Below are 13,202 nucleotides of genomic sequence, written 5' to 3' on the forward strand. Positions count from 1 at the left end.
TGTCTACTCTACTTCTTCAGATCCCCTCAAACTAAGCCCCTTTCTCTAATGCTTCCGGAAAATGTTTGTTCTCAGCTGTCTGTTCTGTAGCTGGGGAAGCTTCTGAATGCCATATGGCTTCAATTTTGCCTGAATTTATTTAACATGTTTGAAGTAGGCCTTAGGGAGTTGGACTCTCCTGGGGGGTCCTTCACTTTACAGATGCAAGGCAGTTGCACAGAAAAGAGCTATGGCACTAATTACATGCCACTGAGAGGTGCTCAGAACTATGAGCATTGATTAGGTGACCAATGGGGAATTTGTATACACAATATTATACAATTCATTTTATATGCATCATGCTCCTTTTGTAGATGTGTGTAATGGAGGCATTTTTTGTAAGATGCTTGCTGATAAAGTATCATAAAGCAATTTAATGGCTACTTTTTAATGATGTAATAAACATTAATGTTTTGCTTGTAATAGCCATAAATGTTTTGCCAGAATGACTTCTTTGGATGCATGCCTATATATCATGAGAAATATCACATGTACAAAACTGTACAAATTGCTCTTTGGGAAGTAAAGGCAAGTTTATCTTCACAGTTCTTGTAAAGAACACTGTAGAATGATTACATGGATACAAGTTAGTCCTTTTCATTGACCTTAGGATATAGGGATTGACACAGCAAAGAGAACATGGATTAGGAGTCCTTGAGAGGACTACAGTGAGCTGCAAGATCTGTGCTGCACTGAAAGATTGATGAGCAGTTCAAGGTATTGCTCCAGCTCCCTCTATATGTTCTCCTCTCTCTGATTTATCCTCACACTAGGACAGAAGACAAGTTCCCCCTGCTTGTAAATATGCAGTGAAAGTTGTTAATTAATAAATAAATAAAATCTTTATTTATAGCCCACCTTTCCAAAGATCAAAGATGAGAATGGATACTATCGATCTGAATGAGATGCTAGCACAAGTTTCCAAATAACTAAGGACTTTGAGCCATTGTGTCCCAGAGACTTTAAAGTTATTAGGGAATTACAGAACAAAAGGATTTCAGTAGAACAAATGTCCTTTTTGGCATCTTTGATAACAGCTAGGTTGGTGAAGAAGCATTTCCAAGTGACTGAATCAATGCTCAGTAAAACCTAAAAGGAAACCCTCTCCAGGCTGAACTAAGGAGCCAGGCTATACATAAGGAGTCATTGCAGCCTTGTCTAGGAAAAAAAATCTATTGAAATAACATCTACCCCCTTTCATTGCCATTTTACCATAAATATTAATGAATATACCACTTAAAAGCACACGAGGAAATCTGGAAGTCACTTTACAGCTGCTCAGTCATCCACTGAACTAGAAACCCTCATTCAATCCCAAAAGATAGAATTTAATTCTTTTAATTCTGAGTCTCCTTTTCTACTTGTTCTATAAATATAATTTTTACTATCATATTTGGGTATGATACATTTTTGTCAAACAGCCCTTCCATCTCATGTTCAATAATGAGAATGAAAAAACAAAGATGGGGTACACACTTGACACAACTCCCCAGAAATCCTCAGCTTATGCTGAACAAGACTCAGCCAGTGTTTTTACTGTACAATTGTTTCAAAAATTATCACCTCTGAAATTCTCTTAAAATGCACCCTGTATTACTAACTGTATAAACAACTATGAGCACTATGTCCAGCACATGCAGACTATTCAAATGAGGTGCCTACAAAATATGCAATCAGCTGAACCCATATAACTAAACATGGATTTTAATTGTGGCCCTTGGGCTACATAGGTTGTTAACCTTTGAACATCACATCTGAAACTTGAACTTTATCTATTAAGAAAGTTCAAACTGCAGTTAATTCTTTTAGACCATAAACCAAAGGTAACACTGAAGATTACATTCCATGAACACCTGTCAAATTCTATCAGCTACCAAACAACAAACACATTCCTTCACAGATCACATCACAGGGACACAAAAAGTAGAATGAAATTCACATCCAATGGCTATGCTCCAAGATCTGGCCACTGAAAGGCCTATTGGATTATACCTTCAAGGGATGGATTAATCCTCTTCAATCAGCAATGCTTAGAAAAATTGGAGAATTGGCACAGGCTGAGAAAATCAGAGCTCTTCTGTTTCTGTTATTACAACTGTGCTTTCCCTTTGCCAGATTTATATCTATGTCATTACAATCTCCCTGGGTCTGCACTCCATACTCCCATGTTACTCTTTCTTCTATCTCTGAAGGCTCATCCTTCATCTCTTACCCCCGCCACAGTAATTCTAGCTTTCCTCTTTCCCCTGCTACTTCCAGTTCTTAAGAAGAAAACTGGAACTTCAATTGAGCTCTGATTTTATGTTTGGGTATAATACCCAAGTACACACACAGAAAATAGGATCCAGTTCTCAATCCACTTTTCTATATTTATTTTAGAACAACATACTACACATTTTCATATCTCCTACAGCAAAGGACATGCTGATATTAGGATGAGAATAACACATGAATGGCATGTCACATAAAGACATTTGATTTCAACAGAAAGTCAGTTCTTAGGCAATAGAAATCCTTATCTGGAGATCTGTAGGGAATCCTGCCATACCACCCACTTTTTCATTGCATTATATATCAAAGGCCTGCTTGTAAATGTGAGTTTGTGCAATGCATGTATGAGATCTGTCACATCAGTGCTTCAAGTGAGTGACTCCCCCCCCCCAAAGATGAATTGGTTAATGACAAAGAGGTTCTCTTTGTCTTCACAGTCAGCTCTTCCCCATGTTTTTTCCATACAGTGTTCCCATACACCATTACAATTGTGGTAAGTCATTTAAAAACAAAACAAAACACCTCATTGTGTTATCTACTTTATGATCAGATACATGTGTGAATGTCTCATGTAATAGAAAATAAGCTGCTATTTGCTGCACAATTGGTATGAAATGTACAGTGTTAGCACTTGCAAAATTTAGTCTGTGAATATGGATAATAATGGCTTTGTTCAACCCAGTGAACTTGCAAATTGGCCTTGGAGGCTTTCAGGCCATCTACAAAATTGGATTTTAGTATATCTGCAAGTTTTTGCTGTTTGCTGTTTTTTGTTGTACTTGGTATGCAATGTTATGTAATGTATATTATGTGTTGTTGTGAATGTTTGTACTTTAAGAATTTGTTTAATAATTTAAAAAAATAATAAAAAAGAAAACTGTCATTAAACACTTTTAGAACTCTGAAATACTGTTTTTTTACATACAAAATAAACTTTTAATAAATGGCCTTCTTGAATAGTTGCTACTGATACTAGTGCTGGTGTCCATTGCATGCCAAAGTGACTCAGCATGGTATAGTGGTTTGAGCATAAGTACTGTATTAGACTCTGGAGATTGGGGTTCAGTTTTTCACTTGGCCATGGAAACTCACTGGGTGATCTTAGGCAAGTCATATACTCCCAGCCCCAGACAACCTGGGATATATTTGCCATAGGGTCACCATAAGATACAACTTGAAGGCACACAATGAGAAATTTATTTGTATCCCACTTTCCCCCTAAAATTAGGACTCAAAGCACTCATAATTTAAAGGAACAATACAATTAAAAACAAATGAAGAGTGAACATTAAAATAGAATTAAATTATTTACTGTATTATAACAATTCAGCTTAAAGAATAAAATGCAATTACATAGATAAAAAGCTGTTAAAAACAGTCCAGTCTGTTAAAACAAGACAACACCCCCAGCCCATTCTTTTAAAACTTTCTGTTTATTCTGCCTGAATAAATAGGTTTTAGGCTACAGATGGAAGGACAACAAGAAGGGGGGCATTCTGGCCTCCCTGGAAAGGGAGTTACAGACTCTAGGGGCCAAGCTTTCTAGGCAGTTTCAAAGTATTCCAAGGGAACTGGTGGTACCAGAAGAAGGACCTCTGAATTATTATTGTAAAAAAGCACAAATATCTGAACTAGGACTAAAGAGAGTGTTTCCCTCCCTCCACCACAACAGAAAGAATTGATTGATCATAAACTTTGCAAGCCCAGCCTTTGTGCCAGCCTTTCTCAAGGTTGTAGAAGGTCTGCTGTAAGGAAACCGCCATAGTCTAAAGGCGAAATGTAAACACCATTAGAAGAGGGAATAAATATTCAAAGCAACAGTTCACTCCCTTTTAAAAAACTGGGAAAGTGGTTGAAAATTGGGTCACTGGGAAAACAACAATGATGTCTTTTTTTCTTTCAGAGAAATGCAGTGACCACATTGTTTTAAAATGTTATTGTCATGCCTCCAGAGCATCTTTGATGCTCTTGAGACATATATTTAGTTAAGATTATATTAGGTTTTCTATGTATTAGTTTAGAAGGGGAAATAGAGATCTACAGCTTTAAGAAAGGCAAGGATTGTGGGAAATCCCAGGGTCTTATGCTGTCTCCCTCTAGTTAGTTTCTGTGTGTAGTAAGATTTCAGCCAAGTCAGACCTGGAGAGAGTATTTTCCTTTGACAAAAAGATAAGTCCACAAAAGAAGAAAGATAGTCCTCAGAAGAAGAAAGATAGAATCCACCAAGAAGAGAGAGCAAGGTATTTAGGAAGGACTATTGAGAAAAAGGAGATCAGTTTCATGTTTTGTGTTTATAACCAGTAAAACTTTTGAAACTTAAGAAATTTGTGGACAAGTCTTTTGTTCTGGCTGTGTTCCTGAGAGCCAGAGGCCTTACTACACGCAAAGTCCAAAGTATTGCTCTTGGGACAAAACAGTTATTGTTATTGGACAATTCACACTACTCCAAATCTCTTTGAATCAATATTCAAGCCAATAGTGTTTATGATGGCAACATTGCTACTGTGATGTAGGGATTTTTTTAGAAAACAGTTTTACCCTAAACTGTTCTGTGATCTGCAATTTGAAAGTACTTTCCCAATGCAATGTGTCATGGGTCTGTTGATTTTAAAAAAACAACAGACCCGTGACACATTGCATTGGGAAAGTACTTTTGAATTTTGCAGAACACAGAACAGTTTAGGTGTCCAGTGCAGGAGTGAAATCTGGAAGTTTTACAAGTGTATTCTATTTGCATATGGTGACCAAGCCTCTGTGAAACTCACTTCGTGATTCCTAATTGATTTCATGTTATTCCATCTTCTACATCAAGTAAAATTAACATGACTGTTTAAACATACAGAAAATTAAGAAGGAAAAACAGATGTGGGAAGAGTTAAGGAGCGCCTTTAAAATAATGAAAGCACAGAAGATAAAAATAAGATATAAGAATATGACACTATGGATTTTTCACCCACTGATAGCTCATTAGAAAAAGAAGTTACAAGTTATCTGCAAGGCTGTATTATTTCCTTCAATAAGAGTGGTGTGTGTATTTAGACTTGGACCCAGCATGCCCTTGTATGAGCAGAATACACTTTTGCTAATTATCCAAACATATTGCTACTCTTTAATTACCTTACAAAGATGTTTATTTTCTGAGGTTTTTCCTCTAAAAATACCTTTCCTGTTTCTGCACAATAATCTTAAAGTCTACATACTCTTCCTAAACCCAGGAAACGTAACCTCTGTTTACTACAATGTTGATGATTTCTATTTTCAGCCTTTATTGTCTCATCCAACCAAAATTATTTTCTCAACTGGGAAAAAATAGAACATACCTGGGCATTTTGGGCTGCAACACTTTGCAGCGCCTCTAAATACTCAGTATATTTGTAATTGTGATTTGAATAAAGAACATTTATTTGAAGCAATTTATTATTTTGTAAATATATCCAATGAGGCACCTTTGGCAGAGAAGGCTAAATAACTTGTAAAATGGCAAATACCAGGATTCTATATGATGGAGCTGCAGCACTTAAAGTGGGGTCTAACTGCATTATTTCTACAGTGTACATTCACTCAAAAATAATTTTAAAAATTTAAAAACACATTAAAATATTCTTTAAAAAATTCAAAAAAGCAGTCTATAAACAATCCTAGAATCTACTCTGCTACAAACTTTAATATTTAATCTTTTTGTAAAGGAAAGGTTTAGGTTTTTTTTTGGTAAAGTATTAATAAAATTAAATTCAGAAGCAGTTTCAAATGTTCCAGTTAATGATTCTGACATTTTGCTGAATTTTGTGTTAGTGCAAAAATTTTATTTTAGCTCCAGCTTGAGCATGTTATCTATATTATTATTTGCCAGACTTAGAAGCAGGTTCAGCTTTCAATAAAAATGCCTGAAACCAAATGTACCAAAAACATTTATTAAATCATGTATAACCCCCCACCCCAATTTTCTGCATAGCTTTAAGAAATGACACCACACTTGTAACTTGATCCATAACCCATTTAAACTTATTTGAACCAAAGCCAGTTTAGTTCTGTCATTGCCAGTGGCACGTAATAAACTTAACATCAAGTGTTTCAGCTTAACTACGCTGTCAAGATGCACACAGGTTTACTTAATTCTGTCCTGCTTGAAACTTATTTTCTCATCTTAGAGACTGCATGTTGTTTTCTAACAATGTCTAGCTCACACAGGGGAGAATGCTAATTTGTTACGACATACTGGATATGAAATATATTTATGATTGGAGCATCCTTAAGAGGGTGCTGTCCCCTCAGGAATCAGCAGTCCATCTATCTCTGCCTTGTGTTTGCCTCAGGGAAAACTAGCTGTCACATTAGAAGAGGGATATTGAAGCCTGTGGAGGAACCCACAGTGAAAAAAAGGTAGGAAGAAATCCTAATAGAATAAGTTCTTGCTGCTTGCTATAGCCCAGCAGGTCAATGTGACCATAGCATTACTATATTATTTGGAGGGGGAAAGTAAGCTGCTTTGTTCACAATGTTGAGATACAGGATGAAGAGAAACCCGTTTATGCATTGTTGGAATATAACCACATCACTCAAAACCTTTGAATTTTCCTGCCAGGTAGTGAAGAATATCACAGATCCTTTTGCATACACATACCTGCATAGTGGCATGGGAGCAGGTTTTCCAACAGTATGATCCCACATATGATCTCTGACCATGACTAGTTGGGTTTTATCTTGTGTTAAATATTCACATGTTTATGACACTGTCTCATATCACACTGAAGGAAACCTGCTCGCATGGCAGTGTTAGTGCATATGATGGGGGCTTTAGTGGTCTCCTGTTTCTCTGTGACTTATGCAAAAGTTTGCTAAGATTCTTCTCATCACTAGATAGGATAGAACAGGCAACTGACTTGCCAAAGGATACATACACACTGTAAGTTACCACTTTGTGAATGGTGGTTTGTAATTTCCCACTGAGAGTAGCCAACAGGAAAGTTATGGTTTTCCTATAACAACAACAACAACAACAACAACAACAATAATAATTTATATTCCGCTTAATCACATGGAATCCAAGCAGATTACAACAATAAAACAAGATACAGTTAAAATTCTAAAAACCCCTATCCCTCCCCCCCAGTATACAAACATAGTAATACTAAAAAGAGATTAAACCAGAAAGATATTAAAACAATAGTATAAAATCACAGTTAAAATCAGTGGAAGATTTGTAAAAAAGAAATGTATAGCAAGGACCAGATGGGATGGAAAAAGGGATGGAGAAAAGGGGAGAGAAGTGGAGGGGGGGGGGAGGCAGGAAAATAGAGGTGGACCTAGTCTGGAAAGGCCTGCTGGAAGAGATCCATCTTAACAGCCTTTTTAAAGGTTTCCAAGGTGGTAATCTGATGGATCTCATCCAGCAGGTCGTTCCAGATGAGATCCGTCAGATTACCACCTTGGAAACCTTTAGTCAAAAGAATGAACCAAGCTTGGGGTATAATTCTAAAGAGAAGTGTGCAAGTAGTGGAGAGTGAGAACTTGATACAAAAGAAAAAAGGAAGGATTGTTAACGGTGACATAGAAGAGAAAAACAGAGCAAGAGAAAACAATATAGGTTGAGAATCAAATCCAAAACACTTCTAGTCCTAATGGTGTGGAAAACAACAAAACTCTTTGTTGTTTTCCACACCATTTTGCACAATAGCTTGAACTTTGTGATTTAATGTCAGTTTCAATAGAAGCCTTGGCAAGGAGTTTAAAAAACACACTCATATCAATCAGCTTCCCAGAATAAAGCCTGGCTCTGTGACCACTGTGCCCTTGGGGTGGTGCAGTTTCTTCTTTGCATGCATTGTCTTCTATCCCTAGGTGAACTGGCTGGGCTCCTAAATAACTTCCAGAGGAAAATGCCAAACCGCACAAAAGAAAATGAATGCTGAGGTTTCCTGCTTTCTTCCTGTTATCTCACATTGAGAGGAGATGACTTGGTGGCAAGATTGCTGCAGGGAGAGATACTTTGCCAATTATTTAAGTTGCACAAGAGCAATGTCTGGTGGGAAAGGGACTCCACTGCAGTCTGGCTAGAACCCAGATGCTCACTCCACTACTGTCATATTCCTGCATGTGTTTTCCCCAGGTTTGCTGAGATACAGGCTATATTAAAATGTACAGTATTTATTCAGCTTAGATAAAGTGTGATGCCAAACTTCATGTGAATCTTCTAATCCACAGGGGACAAGACAAGAAGCCCATTATACCAGCCTATTCCTGCTGACAATCTCCTAGTGTACCGGACTAGAACTCCCCATGGTTAATGACATATCTGGGTGGGTTCAGTAGGATAGTATCTGGGTGGGTTCAGTGGACCCTTGTTATACGCTGGGGTTTGGTTCCAAGATCTCCCGTGTATAACAAAATCCGTGTATGCTCAAGTCCCATTACATATAATGACATAGCAAAATGGTGTCTCTTATAAAAAATGGAATATCAAGGTAAATTTATACTTTTTTGTAACATTTTCAAACCGTGTATGCTTGAATCCGTGTATAAAAAATCTGTGTATAAGAAGGGCCGACTGTACATCTGAAAGACGTCATGTTAGGAAGGCTGGTCTACCCTAAGGATGAGTGAATGTGCACAAAAATTCACTATATATTTATTCAGAAATGAATCTCACTGAGTCCAGCAGGAATTTCTCCCATAGAAGTGGGCACAGGTTCTCATCTTAATAGGCATAAGTATCTTAAATAGTTTCTTACAACCTCTAATGAGTGAAGAATTTTTCAGCAGATAATGTGAGGGCTTGGCTCCTGGAGTTGTATTACTATGAAGAAAAGTAACTGAGCATGCTTTTGAATGAGGCTTTTATTGAGGCAATAAAATGAGGCAATCGTTTTGCCTCTTATGAAATTTTATCAGGAGTGAACCTCTTCCAGATGTGAATCTCTGCTGTGATTTCCTACTGCTTCATCCAGTTTTATCTTGTCCAAAATCCTATAGCAAAATAAGCCATGTATCACTGATAGTCTCATGTCAGTGTCTAACTATCTTATGGGTCTGGCAACATCCAAGGCTGGCCAGACCTTTTGCCACCTGAATGTGCTGCACTGTTTGATTGTTACCCCAAGGTCTGGCTTCCCTGCACCCCCATCTTTTTAATATCAAGGTGATATTAAAAGGGATTTTTACAACACGTAGCCACAAGGGTGCCACAATGCGATAAAATAGCCCTACCATATAAGGAGATCCAGGAGGCTTAGCATGGGGTAGTTCAAATGCATGTTGCCAGGATAGATCAAGATCATAACCTGCATATTCTCCTCACTGATGAGTGATGGTGAGTGATAGACCTTGTGCTTATAAGTCAACAGAAATCCAAGTAGGCTTCCATCTAGAAGCAATACCCCTTTATCCATGGATATTTGCACTAATTGTCTGGCCATTCACAACTTCCCTTTTTATTCTTCTGTCCTAGAAGTTGCTCCTTAATCCTGAATTCTGCCCCAGGACAGGCTTTGCACTATGAATATGGCTGCTTAGGCACAATAATTTGGTCTTGCTTGAGGTTAGACACTCTGTCTGTTTCTTGACTCATCAACATTGCTGGCCATGCCACAATGCTATGGCAGTTTGTTGAGCCATTTCTCTTCCCAGTAGCCCCTAACTGGAGTGACACATCTGGAATTAGTACAGTATCTCCCTCTGCAGCCCCTTAAGTTTCTGCCTGCTACCACCTTTCATTTTGTTAGTCTTTGAATGTGTGTATGGGTGAGTGTCTTTGAAGTCACTATTTTGAAACTTGCACTCTGGAGTTCTTTTTCTCAGAACTGGTATATACAGGCTTGATCCCCACTTTAAGTTGCTCAATCCCTCTCAGAAGATTTAATTTAGCTATTACAATTCCCTTATTTTAATATTAATTGTGGGTGCCCTGTTGAGATTCTGGCATTTTGGGTATTATGATGTAAGAACTGTATCCCAGGATCTTTTGAAATGTTGTAGAGGATACAAACGTATAACATCTAGATCCTGTCCACGATCCTTTTATTGCCACCCCCCCCCCAGCCATACAAAACTGAAGCCTTCAAAAATTGGCTTTACTGTGAAGACAGCAGCTGCTGCTGTTTGTAACATCCGATGGGCCTGTTCCCACTTACCGGAAAATCCGTTTCCTGAACCGATTCCTGAAACTGGTTCTGAAAAAATGTTCCCACTATGTTTTTGCCAGTTTCAGGAATCGGTTCAGTAGCGTGGGGGGGGGGCAGCTTGATGGCCTGGCCTGTCTCTGGCCTCTCCTGGCTCCAAAATCCCTGGCCCAGCCTCCTTACCAGCTTCTTTGGCTGCTGACTGTGCTCCCTGTATTTTTAAAAAATTTCCCACGGCCGGGGAGGCTGGAAGGAGGTCGCAGAGAGGCTGGGAGAAATCTGGGAAGGAGGTCACAAGGCTTCTGGCATCTCTGTGACCTTTGTGATTTTGGGGCTAGGAGAGGCCGGGCCATGCCAGCTGCCCCCCCCCCCCCCCGAGCTGGGATGCCAGTGGAAACCATGGCAGATTCAATTCCGATTCAAATTCATCTGGTTCTCACTTAGGCTGAATCGGTTTATTTCTAAATAAATCAATTCAGCTCAAAAAACACTCTATTTTCCCAGTGTCTTTTTGATGCGGGTTAAATGGGCAAAAATGGGCAAAAAGCATGGCCCCTTTTCTGAATCAATGTCTGAAATCGGATTCAGTGGGAACCATGCATGGCCCTCTTTCTGAATAAATGTCTGAAATCGGATTCAGTGAGAATCATCCCCTTTTAGCCCAGATCTCGATCCGGATTTAAAAGTAGTGGGAACAGGGCAGATATAAACATGTCACTAAATGAAGGTCCTGAAACTGGAGGATGCCATACATCATAGGTGGGTCCTAGGATTATTTTTCAGTTCTTCTGCGCCCTTGACAGGCTATACTGATATGCCCCATGGCAATGTTCCATACAACCAGAAGTTGCTTCAGGGCATATTTAGATGTGTTGTTGTTGTTGTTGCTGCTGTTGTTGTAGTCATTGTAATAGAATGGTAAGCTTTCTGTGTTTATAGGCTTAAAGCAAACCCCTTGGATTCATTTGTAGTAAAAAAAGAAAAGAATTTTTTTAAAAAAAAATCTTGGAGAGTTAGGGGGAAGGGTTTCATGGACTCTCAGCTCCAGGCTTCATGATTCCCAGTCCCTGCTGGACATACTCTTGTCCACAAACATAAACTCTGATACTGAACCTTCTAATTCCTAGTACAGAGGGTCAATAGAAACTTTGGCAGAACTTTATCTCACTGAATGACATTTTTATCCTGCAACATATCCTTTGTACTATTCCCTTTCCCCCTTGCCATCCTTGTTCTTCTGACAGTTTTATTCTACAAGTTATTTTACTGTGTGGATGGAAAGGTCTCTGGACAACTGAGGGCAAGAGCCTCTTAGTTTGACATCTGGAATGCTAATTTATCTCTTTGTTTATTTCTTTTTTATTAGGCTATCATATAAAAAGAAAGAAGTTTCCATCAGAATAGTGAGGCAATGCCTTTTGTCTGGATTTGGGGAGGCGACATTTAACCTCTTGGAGTTTTGTACAATTCTGAGGCTTAGCATCTCTTCTCCCTGATTCATATATTATCTATGTGGCATCCAAGCTACTTCCTCAAAATGTGGTCTTGTCCCATGTTGTTCTGATAAAATATGTATAGAGGAACCAGTTGGACAAGACAAATGACATGGCGCCTTCCACAATTAGTACTGTATCTCCTGGAGACCATACAATTTTCATTTGCTTTCACCTATGGTTCCTCAATTACAGTAGAGGGAAACAATATCACCATGTTTCCTGCAGTAATTTATGAATAAAGGCTCTGTCTTCTGGGTTTATTCAAAATTTAATTCAAATAAACCCTTAGTGTTGCTGGCATATAGGAAAATGACAGAACATAAATGGGCATGAGGAAATGCAGGCTAGCACGATTTCTTTCATGCCAAAACTCAAATGTGCTTCCAGCACTTGAATGACTTTTGTGTCAGTATTCAGTCCTTCAGCCTGTTCAGTTTTTCCAGCCAAATACGATTTGGTGTGAATGAGGGATCACAGCTCTTACAGGATGTTCTTCCCCAACTACCAGTCAAACGCATCTGAGGGATATTATGAGAATACATCCAAGGGCTCTCAGAAAAGTGAACACCCTAGTTGGAATGGTCCCAAGTAAGTAATGGTCCCAATCCCAAGTAAGTAAGCTCTTTTTCACTTCAACTGTTTGGATACTGTGCCAATACCCAACCTCCTTCTTTGCATCCCTGTTTGTTTCCCTGTTTGCATCATTTCCAACAAGTAAAAGACCTCCCTGGTAGAAATGAAGTAAATAGCTTCAATTTACTGTTGGAAAAACAACAACAAAAATAAATGGGGGGTTGGGCAGGTTAAACTAGTTTTTTAAAACCAGTTTTTTGTAATAATGTATAGGACTACACAATCAGAAAATTAAGTAGAAAAAAAAGTTCAGATGTTATAACCACTAATTTAAGTAATAATTGTTCTACAAATCTTTTAAAGCAATTTGTTTTGGTTGAATTTATGTTAATGGAAAGATTTGTTTCTCAGTGGTGTTTCTTGCACTATATAAAGTGATTTAAAAAGCAATAATTGACACTGGTCTAACAATAAACAACTACCAACAAACTGTTTTCAAACATAGTTTTTTGTGGGTTTTTTTGGGCTATGTGATCAAGTTCTAGAAGAGTTTATTCCTGACGTTTTGCCAGCATCTGTGGCTAGCATCATTGTTGTTCCAGTTAAAGGGTTGTAAGATACAGTAATAGCCAGACATATATAGAATAATCACTTTTTAAAAAATCAGGAATGTTTTTTGGTAAGAGATCAATTGGTTTAAACCATGGCG

General features: G+C 38.3%; 1 protein-coding gene across 1 annotated transcript in view; it reads right to left on the reverse strand.

Annotated features, from left to right (window-relative positions):
- The window catches only part of LGR6 (leucine rich repeat containing G protein-coupled receptor 6), a 119,573-nt gene that overhangs the window by 33,518 nt on the left and 72,853 nt on the right, over nt 1-13,202 (reverse strand). The gene's annotated exons all lie outside the window — the stretch shown is intronic.

The sequence above is a fragment of the Sceloporus undulatus genome, chromosome 4, assembly GCF_019175285.1.
Source record: "Sceloporus undulatus isolate JIND9_A2432 ecotype Alabama chromosome 4, SceUnd_v1.1, whole genome shotgun sequence".
Lineage (NCBI taxonomy): Eukaryota > Metazoa > Chordata > Lepidosauria > Squamata > Phrynosomatidae > Sceloporus > Sceloporus undulatus.